Source organism: Ranitomeya imitator, chromosome 1, assembly GCF_032444005.1.
Source record: "Ranitomeya imitator isolate aRanImi1 chromosome 1, aRanImi1.pri, whole genome shotgun sequence".
Taxonomy (NCBI): Eukaryota; Metazoa; Chordata; class Amphibia; order Anura; family Dendrobatidae; genus Ranitomeya; species Ranitomeya imitator.
In genome coordinates, this window is record NC_091282.1 from 486,869,179 (window position 1) to 486,887,601 (window position 18,423).

Genomic DNA, 18,423 nt, shown 5'->3' on the forward strand with positions numbered 1-18,423 from the left:
CATCTGGGTTCCAGCACCGCCAGCTGGTTCTCGGCAGTGTTCTTGACACAGGTACTCCCTCGTGCCAAGCCTGGTTTCAGCACCGTCAGCTGTTTCCAGGTTGTGTCAAGCTCACTGAGACGCCTATGCTTGCCCCGTCGTGGTGCGCTCGGGTTAGCCAACTCCAGGGTGCCTCCAGTTTAGGAGCTTCCTATGTGGGCTGCGTGAACTGGCAGTCAAGGCTGGTTCTGTAGTGCCAGTAGGCCCAGCTCCCCCTGTAGGACTGTTGGGGTTCGGTAACTGCGGCTGCCTCGCGGCCTAGCTGTTCTCTCCTCTCCTGTGGGCCTTCGGGTCCACCACCTGGTTCCAGCACCGTCAGCTGGTTCCAGGCCGAGCCTTTGGCTTAGGTGCCTCCTCCTGGGTATCCGAGTTCCGCCAACGTCAGGCGGTCCTTGGTAGTGCTTTTAAGCGCGGGCACCTACAGCTTAGTAACCGGGTTCCAGCACCGCCAGCTGGTCCTCGGTCGTGCCATTGGCTCTTGCACACTGGGGCAACGCATCTGGGTTCCAGCACCGCCAGCTGGTTCTCGGCAGTGTTCTTGACACAGGTACTCCCTCGTGCCAAGCCTGGTTTCAGCACCGTCAGCTGTTTCCAGGTTGTGTCAAGCTCACTGAGACGCCTATGCTTGCCCCGTCGTGGTGCGGTCGGGTTAGCCAACTCCAGGGTGCCTCCAGTTTAGGAGCTTCCTATGTGGGCTGCGTGAACTGGTAGTCAAGGCTGGTTCTGTAGTGCCAGTAGGCCCAGCTCCCCCTGTAGGACTGTTGGGGTTCGGTAACTGCGGCTGCCTCGCGGCCTAGCTGTTCTCTCCTCTCCTGTGGGCCTTGGGGTCCACCACCTGGTTCCAGCACCGTCAGCTGGTTCCAGGCCGAGCCTTTTGCTTAGGTGCCTCCTCCTGGGTATCCGAGTTCCGCCAACGTCAGGCGGTCCTTGGTAGTGCTTTTAAGCGCGGGCACCTACAGCTTAGTAACCGGGTTCCAGCACCACCAGCTGGTCCTCGGTCGTGCCATTGGCTCTTGCACACTGGGGCAACGCATCTGGGTTCCAGCACCGCCAGCTGGTTCTCGGCAGTGTTCTTGACACAGGTACTCCCTCGTGCCAAGCCTGGTTTCAGCACCGCCAGCTGTTTCCGGGTTGTGTCAAGCTCACTGAGACGCCTATGCTTGCCCCGTCGTGGTGCGCTCGGGTTAGCCAACTCCAGGGTGCCTCCAGTTTAGGAGCTTCCTATGTGGGCTGCGTGAACTGGTAGTCAAGGCTGGTTCTGTAGTGCCAGTAGGCCCAGCTCCCCCTGTAGGACTGTTGGGGTTCGGTAACTGCGGCTGCCTCGCGGCCTAGCTGTTCTCTCCTCTCCTGTGGGCCTTCGGGTCCACCACCTGGTTCCAGCACCGTCAGCTGGTTCCAGGCCGAGCCTTTGGCTTAGGTGCCTCCTCCTGGGTATCCGAGTTCCGCCAACGTCAGGCGGTCCTTGGTAGTGCTTTTAAGCGCGGGCACCTACAGCTTAGTAACCGGGTTCCAGCACCGCCAGCTGGTCCTCGGTCGTGCCATTGGCTCTTGCACACTGGGGCAACGCATCTGGGTTCCAGCACCGCCAGCTGGTTCTCGGCAGTGTTCTTGACACAGGTACTCCCTCGTGCCAAGCCTGGTTTCAGCACCGCCAGCTGTTTCCGGGTTGTGTCAAGCTCACTGAGACGCCTATGCTTGCCCCGTCGTGGTGCGCTCGGGTTAGCCAACTCCAGGGTGCCTCCAGTTTAGGAGCTTCCTATGTGGGCTGCGTGAACTGGCAGTCAAGGCTGGTTCTGTAGTGCCAGTAGGCCCAGCTCCCCCTGTAGGACTGTTGGGGTTCGGTAACTGGGGCTGCATCGCGGCCTAGCTGTTCTCTCCTCTCCTGTGGGCCTTCGGGTCCACCACCTGATTCCAGCACTGTCAGCTGGTTCCAGGCCGAGCCTTTGGCTTAGGTGCCTCCTCCTGGGTATCCGAGTTCCGCCAACGTCAGGCGGTTCTTGGTAGTGCTTTTAAGCGCGGGCACCTACAGCTTAGTAACCGGGTTCCAGCACCGCCAGCTGGTCCTCGGTCGTGCCATTGGCTCTTGCACACTGGGGCAACGCATCTGGGTTCCAGCACCGCCAGCTGGTTCTCGGCAGTGTTCTTGACACAGGTACTCCCTCGTGCCAAGCCTGTTTTCAGCACCGTCAGCTGTTTCCGGGTTGTGTCAAGCTCACTGAGACGCCTATGCTTGCCCCGTCGTGGTGCGGTCGGGTTAGCCAACTCCAGGGTGCCTCCAGTTTAGGAGCTTCCTATGTGGGCTGCGTGAACTGGTAGTCAAGGCTGGTTCTGTAGTGCCAGTAGGCCCAGCTCCCCCTGTAGGACTGTTGGGGTTCGGTAACTGCGGCTGCCTCGCGGCCTAGCTGTTCTCTCCTCTCCTGTGGGCCTTGGGGTCCACCACCTGGTTCCAGCACCGTCAGCTGGTTCCAGGCCGAGCCTTTGGCTTAGGTGCCTCCTCCTGGGTATCCGAGTTCCGCCAACGTCAGGCGGTCCTTGGTAGTGGTTTTAAGCGCAGGCACCTACAGCTTAGTAACCGGGTTCCAGCACCGCCAGCTGGTCCTCGGTCGTGCCATTGGCTCTTGCACACTGGGGCAACGCATCTGGGTTCCAGCACCGCCAGCTGGTTCTCGGCAGTGTTCTTGACACAGGTACTCCCTCGTGCCAAGCCTGGTTTCAGCACCGCCAGCTGTTTCCGGGTTGTGTCAAGCTCACTGAGACGCCTATGCTTGCCCCGTCGTGGTGCGCTCGGGTTAGCCAACTCCAGGGTGCCTCCAGTTTAGGAGCTTCCTATGTGGGCTGCGTGAACTGGCAGTCAAGGCTGGTTCTGTAGTGCCAGTAGGCCCAGCTCCCCCTGTAGGACTGTTGGGGTTCGGTAACTGCGGCTGCCTCGCGGCCTAGCTGTTCTCTCCTCTCCTGTGGGCCTTCGGGTCCACCACCTGGTTCCAGCACTGTCAGCTGGTTCCAGGCCGAGCCTTTGGCTTAGGTGCCTCCTCCTGGGTATCCGAGTTCCGCCAACGTCAGGCGGTTCTTGGTAGTGCTTTTAAGCGCGGGCACCTACAGCTTAGTAACCGGGTTCCAGCACCGCCAGCTGGTCCTCGGTCGTGCCATTGGCTCTTGCACACTGGGGCAACGTATCTGGGTTCCAGCACCGCCAGCTGGTTCTCGGCAGTGTTCTTGACACAGGTACTCCCTCGTGCCAAGCCTGGTTTCAGCACCGTCAGCTGTTTCCGGGTTGTGTCAAGCTCACTGAGACGCCTATGCTTGCCCCGTCGTGGTGCGGTCGGGTTAGCCAACTCCAGGGTGCCTCCAGTTTAGGAGCTTCCTATGTGGGCTGCGTGAACTGGTAGTCAAGGCTGGTTCTGTAGTGCCAGTAGGCCCAGCTCCCCCTGTAGGACTGTTGGGGTTCGGTAACTGCGGCTGCCTCGCGGCCTAGCCGTTCTCTCCTCTCCTGTGGGCCTTCGGGTCCACCACCTGGTTCCAGCATCGTCAGCTGGTTCCAGGCCGAGCCTTTGGCTTAGGTGCCTCCTCCTGGGTATCCGAGTTCCGCCAACGTCAGGCGGTCCTTGGTAGTGCTTTTAAGCGCGGGCACCTACAGCTTAGTAACCGGGTTCCAGCACCGCCAGCTGGTCCTCGGTCGTGCCATTGGCTCTTGCACACTGGGGCAACGCATCTGGGTTCCAGCACCGCCAGCTGGTTCTCGGCAGTGTTCTTGACACAGGTACTCCCTCGTGCCAAGCCTGGTTTCAGCACCGTCAGCTGTTTCCGGGTTGTGTCAAGCTCACTGAGACGCCTATGCTTGCCCCGTCGTGGTGCGGTCGGGTTAGCCAACTCCAGGGTGCCTCCAGTTTAGGAGCTTCCTATGTGGGCTGCGTGAACTGGTAGTCAAGGCTGGTTCTGTAGTGCCAGTAGGCCCAGTGTTGTGAATTCTGTGGCTGAATTCACTCCTGTGGTCACAAGTGGTACTGCAGCTTCTGAGCTTCCTCCCTCAGGTGTTCTGGTGAGCTCGTTAACTGCTTCATTACTTAACTCCGCCTGATGCTGCTATCCTTGCTCCTTGTCAATGTTTCAGTGTTGGATCTGAGCTTCTCCTGATTTTTCCTGTGACCTGCTGCTCTGTATAGCTAAGTGCTTTTTGCTTTTTTGTTGCTTTTTTTCTGTCCAGCTTGTCTTTTGTTTTGCTGGAAGCTCTGAGACGCAAAGGGTGTACCGCCGTGCCGTTAGTTCGGCACGGTGGTTTTTTTTTTGCCCCTTTTCGTGGTTTTGCTTTAGGGTTTTTTGTAGACTGCAAAGTTCGCTTTACTGTCCTCGCTCTGTCCTAGAATATCGGGTCCCACTTTGCTGAATCTATTTCATCCCTACGTTTTGTCTTTTCATCTTACTCACAGTCATTATATGTGGGGGGCTGCCTTTTCCTTTGGGGAATTTCTCTGGGGCAAGTCAGGCCTATTTTTCTATCTTCAGGCTAGCTAGTTTCTTAGGCTGTGCCGAGTTGCCTAGGTAGTTGTTAGGCGCAATCCACAGCCGCTTTTAGTTGTGTTTAGGATAGGATCAGGTGTGCAGTCTACAGAGTTTCCACGTCTCAGAGCTCGTTCTTGTATTTTTGGGTATTTGTCAGATCACTGTGTGCGCTCTGATCGCTAAGCACACTGTGTTTCTGGATTGCCTTCATAACACCTGTCATTAGCAAACATAACAGTACAAGGAGCCCAAACTAATGATTCTCAATAGATGGAAAGAAAAAGTTCTGACATCATTTTTTTTTTTTTTTTTCTGCTCTGTGTTCATTTTTTTTTTTTTTTCCCCCTAGACATTTGGGTGATTCTGGACACAGGTGTGGACATGGATATTCAGGGTCTGTGCTCTTCAATGGATAATCTCGTTATAAATGTACAAAAAATTCAAGATACTATTGATCAGAAATCTATGTTAGAACCAAGAATTCCTATTCCTGATTTGTTTTTTGGAGATAGAACTAAGTTTCTAAGTTTCAAAAATAATTGTAAGCTATTTCTGGCATTGAAACCTCATTCTTCTGGTAATCCTATTCAACAGGTTTTGATTATTATTTCTTTTTTTGCGCGGCGACCCTCAAGACTGGGCATTTTCTCTTGCGCCAGGAGACCCTGCATTGAGTAGTGTCGATGCGTTTTTCCTGGCGCTCGGATTGCTGTACGATGAGCCTAATTCAGTGGATCAGGCTGAGAAAAATTTGCTGGCTTTGTGCCAGGGTCAGGATGATATAGAAGTATATTGTCAGAAATTTAGGAAATGGTCAGTACTCACTCAGTGGAATGAATCTGCGCTGGCAGCTTTGTTCAGAAAGGGTCTCTCTGAGGCTCTTAAGGATGTCATGGTGGGATTTCCTATGCCTGCTGGTTTGAATGAGTCTTTGTCTTTGGCCATTCAGATCGGTCGACGCTTGCGCGAGCGTAAATCTGTGCACCATTTGGCGGTACTGCCTGAGGTTAAACCTGAGCCTATGCAGTGCGATAGGACTATGACTAGAGTTGAACGGCAGGAATACAGACGTCTGAATGGTCTGTGTTTCTACTGTGGTGATTCCACTCATGCTATTTCTGATTGTCCTAAGCGCACTAAGCGGTCCGCTAGGTCTGCCGTCATTGGTACTGTACAGTCCAAATTCCTTCTGTCCATTACCTTGATATGCTCTTTGTCGTCGTTTTCTGTCATGGCATTTGTGGATTCGGGCGCTGCCCTGAATCTGATGGATTTGGATTATGCTAAACGTTGTGGGTTTTTCTTGGAGCCTTTGCGGTGTCCTATTCCATTGAGAGGAATTGATGCTACACCTTTGGCCAAGAATAAACCTCAATACTGGGCCCAGCTGACCATGTGCATGGCTCCTGCACATCAGGAAGTTATTCGCTTTCTGGTGTTGCATAATCTGCATGATGTGGTCGTGTTGGGGTTGCCATGGCTACAAACCTATAATCCAGTATTGGATTGGAATTCCATGTCGGTATCCAGCTGGGGTTGTCAGGGGGTACATGGTGATGTTCCATTTTTGTCGATTTCGTCATCCACCCCTTCTGAGGTCCCAGAGTTCTTGTCTGATTATCAGGATGTATTTGAAGAGCCCAAGTCCGATGCTCTACCTCCGCATAGGGATTGTGATTATGCTATCAATTTGATTCCTGGTAGTAAATTCCCTAAAGGTCGATTATTTAATTTATCCGTGCCCGAACACGCCGCTATGCGCAGTTATGTGAAGGAATCCCTGGAGAAGGGACATATTCGCCCATCGTCATCACCACTGGGAGCAGGGTTCTTCTTTGTAGCCAAGAAGGATGGTTCGCTGAGACCGTGTATTGATTACCGCCTTCTTAATAAGATCACTGTTAAATTTCAGTATCCCTTGCCATTGTTATCTGACTTGTTTGCTCGGATTAAGGGGGCTAGTTGGTTCACTAAGATAGATCTTCGTGGTGCGTATAATCTGGTGAGAATCAAGCAAGGAGATGAATGGAAAACTGCATTCAATACGCCCGAGGGTCATTTTGAGTATCTAGTGATGCCGTTCGGACTTGCCAATGCTCCATCTGTGTTTCAGTCTTTTATGCATGACATCTTCCGTGAGTATCTGGATAAATTCCTGATTGTTTACTTGGATGACATTTTGATCTTCTCAGATGATTGGGAGTCTCATGTGAAGCAGGTCAGAATGGTTTTTCAGGTCCTGCGTGCTAACTCTTTGTTTGTGAAGGGATCAAAGTGTCTCTTCGGTGTGCAGAAAGTTTCATTTTTGGGGTTCATCTTTACCCCTTCTACTATCGAGATGGATCCAGTTAAGGTCCAAGCCATCCAGGATTGGATTCAGCCGACATCTCTGAAAAGTCTGCAAAAGTTCCTGGGCTTTGCTAATTTTTATCGTCGCTTCATCTGTAATTTTTCTAGCATTGCCAAACCATTGACTGATTTGACCAAGAAGGGTGCTGATTTGGTTAATTGGTCTTCTGCTGCTGTGGAAGCTTTTCAGGAGTTGAAGCATCGTTTTTGTTCTGCCCCTGTGTTGTGTCAGCCAGATGTTTCTCTTCCGTTCCAGGTCGAGGTTGATGCTTCTGAGATTGGAGCAGGGGCGGTTTTATCACAGAGAGGTTCTGATTGCTCAGTGATGAAACCATGTGCTTTCTTTTCCAGGAAGTTTTCACCCGCTGAGCGTAATTATGATGTGGGCAATCGAGAGTTGCTGGCCATGAAGTGGGCATTCGAGGAGTGGCGTCATTGGCTTGAAGGAGCTAAGCATCGCGTGGTGGTATTGACTGATCATAAGAACTTGACTTATCTCGAGTCTGCCAAGCGCTTGAATCCTAGACAGGCCCGTTGGTCGTTATTTTTTGCCCGCTTCGACTTTGTGATTTCGTACCTTCCGGGCTCTAAAAATGTGAAGGCGGATGCTCTGTCTAGGAGTTTTGTGCCCGACTCTCCGGGTTTATCTGAGCCAGCGGGTATCCTCAAAGAAGGAGTCATTGTGTCTGCCATCTCCCCTGATTTGCGGCGGGTGCTGCAAAAATTTCAGGCGAATAAACCTGATCGTTGTCCAGCAGAGAAACTGTTCGTCCCTGATAGGTGGACTAATAAACTTATCTCTGAACTTCATTGTTCGGTGTTGGCTGGTCATCCTGGAATCTTTGGTACCAGAGAGTTAGTGGCTAGATCCTTCTGGTGGCCATCTCTGTCACGGGATGTACGTACTTTTGTGCAGTCCTGTGGGATTTGTGCTAGGGCTAAGCCCTGCTGTTCTCGTGCCAGTGGGTTGCTTTTGCCCTTGCCGGTCCCAAAGAGGCCTTGGACACATATTTCGATGGATTTCATTTCTGACCTTCCCGTTTCTCAAAAGATGTCAGTCATTTGGGTGGTCTGTGATCGCTTTTCTAAAATGGTCCATCTGGTGCCCTTGGCTAAATTGCCTTCCTCCTCTGATTTGGTACCTTTGTTCTTTCAGCATGTGGTTCGGTTGCATGGCATTCCTGAGAATATTGTTTCTGACAGAGGTTCCCAGTTTGTTTCAAGGTTTTGGCGAGCCTTTTGTGGTAGGATGGGCATTGACCTATACTTTTCCTCGGCTTTCCATCCTCAGACTAATGGCCAGACCGAACGAACCAATCAGACCTTGGAAACATATCTGAGATGTTTTGTTTCTGCAGACCAGGATGATTGGGTGTCCTTTTTGCCGTTGGCTGAGTTCGCCCTTAATAATCGGGCCAGCTCGGCTACCTTGGTTTCTCCATTTTTTTGCAATTCTGGGTTCCATCCTCGTTTCTCTTCAGGACAGGTTGAGTCTTCGGACTGTCCTGGTGTGGATTCTGTGGTGGATAGGTTGCAGCAGATCTGGACTCAGGTAGTGGACAATTTGATCTTGTCCCAGGAGAAAGCTCAACTTTTCGCTAATCGTAGACGCCGTGTGGGTCCCCGACTTCGTGTTGGGGATCTGGTTTGGTTATCTTCTCGTCATATTCCTATGAAGGTTTCCTTTCCTAAATTTAAACCTCGTTTTAGGAACGAAAAGGAAAAAGCTAACATATTAAACACCTTCTTCTCCACGGTATTCACGGTGGAAAATGAAATGCTAGGTGAAATCCCAAGAAACAATGAAAACCCTATATTAAGGGTCACCAATCTAACCCAAGAAGAGGTGCGAAACCGGCTAAATAAGATTAAAATAGATAAATCTCCGGGTCCGGATGGCATACACCCACGAGTACTAAGAGAACTAAGTAATGTAATAGATAAACCATTATTTCTTATTTTTAGGGACTCTATAGAGACAGGGTCTGTTCCGCAGGATTGGCGCATAGCAAATGTGGTGCCAATATTCAAAAAGGGCTCTAAAAGTGAACCTGGAAATTATAGGCCAGTAAGTCTAACCTCTATTGTTGGTAAAATATTTGAAGGGTTTCTGAGGGATGTTATTCTGGATTATCTCAATGAGAATAACTGTTTAACTCCATATCAGCATGGGTTTATGAGAAATCGCTCCTGTCAAACCAATCTAATCAGTTTTTATGAAGAGGTAAGCTATAGACTGGACCACGGTGAGTCATTGGACGTGGTATATCTCGATTTTTCCAAAGCGTTTGATACCGTGCCGCACAAGAGGTTGGTACACAAAATGAGAATGCTTGGTCTGGGGGAAAATGTGTGTAAATGGGTTAGTAACTGGCTTAGTGATAGAAAGCAGAGGGTGGTTATAAATGGTATAGTCTCTAACTGGGTCGCTGTGACCAGTGGGGTACCGAAGGGGTCAGTATTGGGACCTGTTCTCTTCAACATATTCATTAATGATCTGGTAGAAGGTTTACACAGTAAAATATCGATATTTGCAGATGATACAAAACTATGTAAAGCAGTTAATACAAGAGAAGATAGTATTCTGCTACAGATGGATCTGGATAAGTTGGAAACTTGGGCTGAAAGGTGGCAGATGAGGTTTAACAATGATAAATGTAAGGTTATACACATGGGAAGAGGGAATCAATATCACCATTACACACTGAACGGGAAACCACTGGGTAAATCTGACAGGGAGAAGGACTTGGGGATCCTAGTTAATGATAAACTTACCTGGAGCAGCCAGTGCCAGGCAGCAGCTGCCAAGGCAAACAGGATCATGGGGTGCATTAAAAGAGGTCTGGATACACATGATGAGAGCATTATACTGCCTCTGTACAAATCCCTAGTTAGACCGCACATGGAGTACTGTGTCCAGTTTTGGGCACCGGTGCTCAGGAAGGATATAATGGAACTAGAGAGAGTACAAAGGAGGGCAACAAAATTAATAAAGGGGATGGGAGAACTACAATACCCAGATAGATTAGCGAAATTAGGATTATTTAGTCTAGAAAAAAGACGACTGAGGGGCGATCTAATAACCATGTATAAGTATATAAGGGGACAATACAAATATCTCGCTGAGGATCTGTTTATACCAAGGAAGGTGACGGGCACAAGGGGGCATTCTTTGCGTCTGGAGGAGAGAAGGTTTTTCCACCAACATAGAAGAGGATTCTTTACTGTTAGGGCAGTGAGAATCTGGAATTGCTTGCCTGAGGAGGTGGTGATGGCGAACTCAGTCGAGGGGTTCAAGAGAGGCCTGGATGTCTTCCTGGAGCAGAACAATATTGTATCATACAATTATTAGGTTCTGTAGAAGGACGTAGATCTGGGTATTTATTATGATGGAATATAGGCTGAACTGGATGGACAAATGTCTTTTTTCGGCCTTACTAACTATGTTACTATGTTACTATGTATGTTTTATTGGTCCGTATAGGATTTCTGAGGTTCTCAATCCTGTGTCTTTTCGTTTGACCCTCCCAGACTCCTTTTCCATACATAATGTATTCCATAGGTCGTTGTTGCGGAGATACGTGGCACCTATGGTTCCATCTGTTGAGCCTCCTGCCCCGGTTTTGGTGGAGGGGTAATTGGAGTATATTGTGGAGAAGATTTTGGATTCTCGTGTTTCTAGACGGAAACTCCAGTATCTGGTTAAATGGAAGGGTTATGCTCAGGAAGATAATTCCTGGGTTTTTGCCTCTGATGTTCATGCTTCCGATCTTGTTCGTGCCTTTCATGCGGCTCATCCTGGTCGGCCTGGGGGCTCTGGTGAGGGTTCGGTGACCCCTCCTCAAGGGGGGGGTACTGTTGTGAATTCTGTGGCTGAATTCACTCCTGTGGTCACAAGTGGTACTGCAGCTTCTGAGCTTCATACATAGTAACATAGTAACATAGTTAGTAAGGCCGAAAAAAGACATTTGTCCATCCAGTTCAGCCTATATTCCATCATAATAAATCCCCAGATCTACGTCCTTCTACAGAACCTAATAATTGTATGATACAATATTGTTCTGCTCCAGGAAGACATCCAGGCCTCTCTTGAACCCCTCGACTGAGTTCGCCATCACCACCTCCTCAGGCAAGCAATTCCAGATTCTCACTGCCCTAACAGTAAAGAATCCTCTTCTATGTTGGTGGAAAAACCTTCTCTCCTCCAGACGCAAAGAATGCCCCCTTGTGCCCGTCACCTTCCTTGGTATAAACAGATCCTCAGCGAGATATTTGTATTGTCCCCTTATATACTTATACATGGTTATTAGATCGCCCCTCAGTCGTCTTTTTTCTAGACTAAATAATCCTAATTTCGCTAATCTATCTGGGTATTGTAGTTCTCCCATCCCCTTTATTAATTTTGTTGCCCTCCTTTGTACTCTCTCTAGTTCCATTATATCCTTCCTGAGCACCGGTGCCCAAAACTGGACACAGTACTCCATGTGCGGTCTAACTAGGGATTTGTACAGAGGCAGTATAATGCTCTCATCATGTGTATCCAGACCTCTTTTAATGCACCCCATGATCCTGTTTGCCTTGGCAGCTGCTGCCTGGCACTGGCTGCTCCAGGTAAGTTTATCATTAACTAGGATCCCCAAGTCCTTCTCCCTGTCAGATTTACCCAGTGGTTTCCCGTTCAGTGTGTAATGGTGATATTGATTCCCTCTTCCCATGTGTATAACCTTACATTTATCATTGTTAAACCTCATCTGCCACCTTTCAGCCCAAGTTTCCAACTTATCCAGATCCATCTGTAGCAGAATACTATCTTCTCTTTTATTAACTGCTTTACATAGTTTTGTATCATCTGCAAATATCGATATTTTACTGTGTAAACCTTCTACCAGATCATTAATGAATATGTTGAAGAGAACAGGTCCCAATACTGACCCCTGCGGTACCCCACTGGCCACAGCGACCCAGTTAGAGACTATACCATTTATAACCACCCTCTGCTTTCTATCACTAAGCCAGTTACTAACCCATTTACACACATTTTCCCCCAGACCAAGCATTCTCATTTTGTGTACCAACCTCTTGTGCGGCACGGTATCAAACGCCTTGGAAAAATCGAGATATACCACGTCCAATGACTCACCGTGGTCCAGTCTATAGCTTACCTCTTCATAAAAACTGATTAGATTGGTTTGACAGGAGCGATTTCTCATAAACCCATGCTGATATGGAGTTAAACAGTTATTCTCATTGAGATAATCCAGAATAACATCCCTCAGAAACCCTTCAAATATTTTACCTTCCTCCCTCAGGTGTTCTGGTGAGCTCGTTAACTGCTTCATTACTTAACTCCGCCTGATGCTGCTATCCTTGCTCCTTGTCAATGTTTCAGTGTTGGATCTGAGCTTCTCCTGATTTTTCCTGTGACCTGCTGCTCTGTATAGCTAAGTGCTTTTTGCTTTTTTGTTGCTTTTTTTCTGTCCAGCTTGTCTTTTGTTTTGCTGGAAGCTCTGAGACGCAAAGGGTGTACCGCCGTGCCGTTAGTTCGGCACGGTGGTTTTTTTTTTCCCCTTTGCGTGGTTTTGCTTTAGGGTTTTTTGTAGACTGCAAAGTTCGCTTTACTGTCCTCGCTCTGTCCTAGAATATCGGGTCCCACTTTGCTGAATCTATTTCATCCCTACGTTTTGTCTTTTCATCTTACTCACAGTCATTATATGTGGGGGGCTGCCTTTTCCTTTGGGGAATTTCTCTGGGGCAAGTCAGGCCTATTTTTCTATCTTCAGGCTAGCTAGTTTCTTAGGCTGTGCCGAGTTGCCTAGGTAGTTGTTAGGCGCAATCCACAGCCGCTTTTAGTTGTGTTTAGGATAGGATCAGGTGTGCAGTCTACAGAGTTTCCACGTCTCAGAGCTCGTTCTTGTATTTTTGGGTATTTGTCAGATCACTGTGTGCGCTCTGATCGCTAAGCACACTGTGTTTCTGGATTGCCTTCATAACACCTGTCATTAGCAAACATAACAGCCCAGCTCCCCCTGTAGGACTGTTGGGGTTCGGTAACTGCGGCTGCCTCGCGGCCTAGCTGTTCTCTCCTCTCCTGTGGGCCTTCGGGTCCACCACCTGGTTCCAGCACCGTCAGCTGGTTCCAGGCCGAGCCTTTGGCTTAGGTGCCTCCTCCTGGGTATCCGAGTTCCGCCAACGTCAGGCGGTCCTTGGTAGTGCTTTTAAGCGTGGGCACCTACAGCTTAGTAACCGGGTTCCAGCACCGCCAGGTGGTCCTCGGTCGTGCCATTGGCTCTTGCACACTGGGGCAACGCATCTGGGTTCCAGCACCGCCAGCTGGTTCTCGGCAGTGTTCTTGACAAAGGTACTCCCTCGTGCCAAGCCTGGTTTCAGCACCGTCAGCTGTTTCCGGGTTGTGTCAAGCTCACTGAGACGCCTATGCTTGCCCCGTCGTGGTGCGGTCGGGTTAGCCAACTCCAGGGTGCCTCCAGTTTAGGAGCTTCCTATGTGGGCTGCGTGAACTGGTAGTCAAGGCTGGTTCTGTAGTGCCAGTAGGCCCAGCTCCCCCTGTAGGACTGTTGGGGTTCGGTAACTGCGGCTGCCTCGCGGCCTAGCTGTTCTCTCCTCTCCTGTGGGCCTTCGGGTCCACCACCTGGTTCCAGCACCGTCAGCTGGTTCCAGGCCGAGCCTTTGGCTTAGGTGCCTCCTCCTGGGTATCCGAGTTCCGCCAACGTCAGGCGGTCCTTGGTAGTGCTTTTAAGCGCGGGCACCTACAGCTTAGTAACCGGGTTCCAGCACCGCCAGCTGGTCCTCGGTCGTGCCATTGGCTCTTGCACACTGGGGCAACGCATCTGGGTTCCAGCACCGCCAGCTGGTTCTCGGCAGTGTTCTTGACACAGGTACTCCCTCGTGCCAAGCCTGGTTTCAGCACCGTCAGCTGTTTCCGGGTTGTGTCAAGCTCACTGAGACGCCTATGCTTGCCCCGTCGTGGTGCGGTCGGGTTAGCCAACTCCAGGGTGCCTCCAGTTTAGGAGCTTCCTATGTGGGCTGCGTGAACTGGTAGTCAAGGCTGGTTCTGTAGTGCCAGTAGGCCCAGCTCCCCCTGTAGGACTGTTGGGGTTCGGTAACTGCGGCTGCCTCGCGGCCTAGCTGTTCTCTCCTCTCCTGTGGACCTTCAGGTCCACCACCTGGTTCCAGCACCGTCAGCTGGTTCTCGGCAGTGTCTTTTGCTCTTGTACCTTCTGCTCCCCATCCTGGTTCCAGTACCGTCAGCTGGTTCCGGGCAGAGCCTTTGGCTTAGGTGCCTCCTTCTGGGTATCCAAGTTCCACCAACGTCAGGTGGTCCTTGGTAGTGCTTTCGGGCACGGGTACCTCCTGCTTAGTAACCGGGTTCCAGTAACGTCAGCTGGTCCTCGGTAGTTCCATTGGCTCTTGGACCTTCGGCTACCCATCCGGGTTCCAGTACCGTCAGCTGGTTCTCGGCAGTGTCTTTTGCTCTTGTACCTTCTGCTCCCCATCCTGGTTCCAGTACCGTCAGCTGGTTCCGGGCAGAGCCTTTGGCTTAGGTGCCTCCTTCTGGGTATCCGAGTTCCGCCAACGTCAGGCGGTCCTTGGTAGTGCTTTTTAGCACGGGTACCTCCTGCTTAGTAACCGGGTTCCAGTAACGTCAGCTGGTCCTCGGTAGTTCCATAGGCTCTTGAACCTTCGGGTAGCCATCCGAGTTCCAGTTCCATCAGCTGGTTCTTGGCATTTTCTCAGCCTTCTTGTACCTTCTGCTACATTTCCAAGTTGAAGACCCTAAAGTCGACGACCCGGAAGACCACCCCGATGACGACGACCCGGAAGACCACCCCGATGACGACGACGACGACGGCGGAGACGACGACGGCTGAGACGACGACGGCGGAGATGACGACACTGGAGACGACGACCCTGGAGACAACGACATGGAAGACCGAGAAGCAGAAGAACAAGAGGCTGCAGAGCAAAGAGCAGAAGAACATTAAGCATAAGACTTAATATCAGAGCAAAAGATATTATCTAAATTATATGCAGAAGAAGACTAAGCAGTGTATGGGGGTGAGTCCGTTCCTCCTCGTGGTGCCCCTGGATAAAGCCTGATGCTGCAGGCCAAACTGAACGCGGACAAATGTAACTTTTGTGACTGGCAGAACGGAAGGTGTAATCTTCCAACTTTTATAGATAACAACTACGGGAATGCCTGTCACAAATGAGAATATGATGAAGAAGTAGAATAGGAAGAATAATAACAGTGGAATAAAAAGAATATGCAGAATAGGAAGAATAATAATAGTTGAATAAAATGAATATGAAGAATGTAATAAAAAAAAAAAAAAAGGTAAAGGATAAAGAAGAAGATGAATAAGGTGAAGAAGAAGTTGATGTCAAAGATGCTGATGATGATGAAGATGAAAGTGTGGGAAAAGAAAAAAAAAAAGAAAAAAAAGAAGGGGAAGGGCGTGGAATAGTGAAACATCAATATCTGACAAAATAAAAAAAAAAATTTACATAGTCAATATCTTTGTCACTCCGAACGTCTTAAAAAAAAACAAAAAACATGCTATTCTATTTGATTGGGATAAACCTCTATGACTTTAATGTCTCCGCCACCTTCCCAAATACATCCGGCATTATTCTTAGTTGTTTTCCTTCATGTAGAATGAACCTACAAGGCAAGAAAGGGTTTATTTTAATTCCGATATTTTGGTCCCATTGACTTGCATTGGGATCAGGTATCGGTATCGGCGATATCCGATATTTTTTGAATATCGGCCGATCCTATCCGATACCGATACTTTCCGATATCGGAAGGTATCGCTTAACACTAGTTATAGCAGAACTTGTGCAGAGTTTTATAGTTCTACTAATTCTACAGTTCTACTATTCAACAGAGCCCAAGAAGCATGCACTGCTAGAAACCAGAAAGTAAAGAAACTGTAAGAAGATTGTGAGTCGCCTGCCAGGGCCCTGGGGTCCCCGGTACCAGGTCCCGTATTCACAGTGTGGTGACCCGGTCCGTGGCCCTCGGCGCCCATGTAGAAGGGGAATTGAATAAAGTCTATGTTCGTGACGCCAACTGTGATATTCGGTCAGTGGGAACTGACGCTGCTTTAAGAGGTTCTCTGGGGTGATGTTATTGCAGCAAGATGGTACAACTTCCCACAGGTGAAGTATATCACCAGGGCTCCCGGTGTGTAGATGGGAGATGGTGAATCGTGCAGTAAAGAACGAGGACACAGGTTTGCAGTCTCTTTACCTGGTTTATTGAAGACTTCAGGCAGCCACAGTCCAGGGTACCCGGTCACAGGGCATGCAGGGTCCGGCCGGCTTGGAAGCGAATCCAGAGTCTCCTTTACCAGGTGGAGTTGAAAGCCTTCGCCTAGCATGGTGGTGTTGTAGTCGCTTACTGCCTATGGCTTCAGATAAGGTCTTCACAGTTCTTCTCTCTGCCCCCCATATAGGATAGGACAATACCTGTATGACAGGTAACTCGAGCCTTTTTACAGGGACTCTATCACGCCCCAGGCTCTATGTGTTACTGTGTCTTCAGGTGTGTGTGGCGGACAGGTAACTTGCAATTCAGCTGTCCTGCCGATCTCTGATGTAAGTCTTAGAGTCCCTTACAACCTCAGGTGTTCCTGCTACCGGTAATCTGCATTTTGCCAGAGAGACAGTCTCCTCACTGCTGTCCTCCACTTGGTGTCCTCACCTGTGCCTCACTCTCCTTCACTCTCACTGGACGATGTCCTTTCCTTCTGTATCTCTATCCAGGAGCTGCAGCACTTTCTCATGGCTGCATGGCTCCTCATACGTTCTTCCTGCTTCAGACTGCTACAGTCTGTTCCTGGCACTTTCTGACTGAACTGACCTCCCTTACCCTCCAAACCACAATATGTATATAGTGGAGTCATCTAGGAATAGGATCAAAAGCTCCCCGTTGTGGCCTGGAGTGTGAACATGTTGTGTGTACGGTGATTATCTGATAAAAGATATCCTTCATCGCTTCCAAATGTAACATCGCTCTCCCCGTGAGGAAAGCAATGCCACTGTAATGACCAGGACCCTGGGGTGCCGCAATTGCACTGCTATGAAATATTCAAGAGAAATTTGACAATACCCCATTAATAGTGTTGAGCATTCCGATACCGCAAGTATCGGGTATCGGCCGATATTTGCGGTATCGGAATTCCGATACTGAATTCCGATACTTCCCGCGTATCGGATACCGGAATCGGAAGTTCCCAGAATTCAAATTGAACGCAGCAGCCAATGAGGAATGAATGAAAGTGTGGGCACATCCTGTTTAGCATGGTGGGCATGTAAGTACTGGCAAGGCTTGGATTGGCTGCTGAAATGATGTCACTCTGCACTATAAAAAAGCGCTGCCGCCATTTTGCGCTCACTCTGCTGTGATTTCAGTTAGGGACAGGACGCTGTGTTCTAACTGAGGGCCAGTTGAGCTAGCTAATTGCTTTATTTTCCTTTCCAAAGGCTAATTTAGCAAAACGCTGTGTGTTCTTCACTGTTCACCTTGCTCTTGCCTTGCAGCGCTGTTTTAACAGCGTTCTGCAAGGTCTCTGTGTGTGTGTGTGTGTGCAGCTCACTCTGTAGTCTGTGTGCAGCCATATACCCGGTTGTATTCAGCTCAGGGGGGGTTCACACTGCCTCACACAGTTGTTCTTTTTTGCTCTTAGTGCAGCCTGCTGCACATTTTTTCTCAAATTTCCTATTAGTGTTTTTCCACCAGTCTCCAGCTCTATTGTGGAAAAACACTACATAGGATAACCTAGAGGGGGGTTTTTGGGCCTTGCAGCGCCGTTTACGGCTGTCTGCACGGTCTCCGTGTGAGCCCAGCTCGCCCTGTAGTCTGTGTGCAGCCATAGCCGGTTGGATTCAGCTCAGGGTTCGTTACTGGCTCATACCTTGAGAAAAATTTTCCTTTTTTTCAAATAGTGCAGCCTGTTTAAAATTTGAAAAAAAAAATTCCTATTAGTGTCTTTCCACTCGTATCCAGCTAAATAGTGGAAAAACACTATATAGGATAACCTAGAGGAGGGTTTTTTGGCCTTGCAGCGCCGTTTACGGCTGTCTGCACGGTCTCCGTGTGAGCCCAGCTCGCCCTGTAGTCTGTGTGCAGCCATAGCCGGTTGGATTCAGCTCAGGGTTCGTTACTGGCTCATACCTTGAGAAAAATTTTCCTTTTTTTCAAATAGTGCAGCCTGTTTAAAATTTGAAAAAAAAAATTCCTATTAGTGTCTTTCCACTCGTATCCAGCTAAATAGTGGAAAAACACTATATAGGATAACCTAGAGGAGGGTTTTTTGGCCTTGCAGCGCCGTTTACGGCTGTCTGCACGGTCTCCGTGTGAGCCCAGCTCGCCCTGTAGTCTGTGTGCAGCCATAGCCGGTTGGATTCAGCTCAGGGTTCGTTACTGGCTCATACCTTGAGAAAAATTTTCCTTTTTTTCAAATAGTGCAGCCTGTTTAAAATTTGAAAAAAAAAATTCCTATTAGTGTCTTTCCA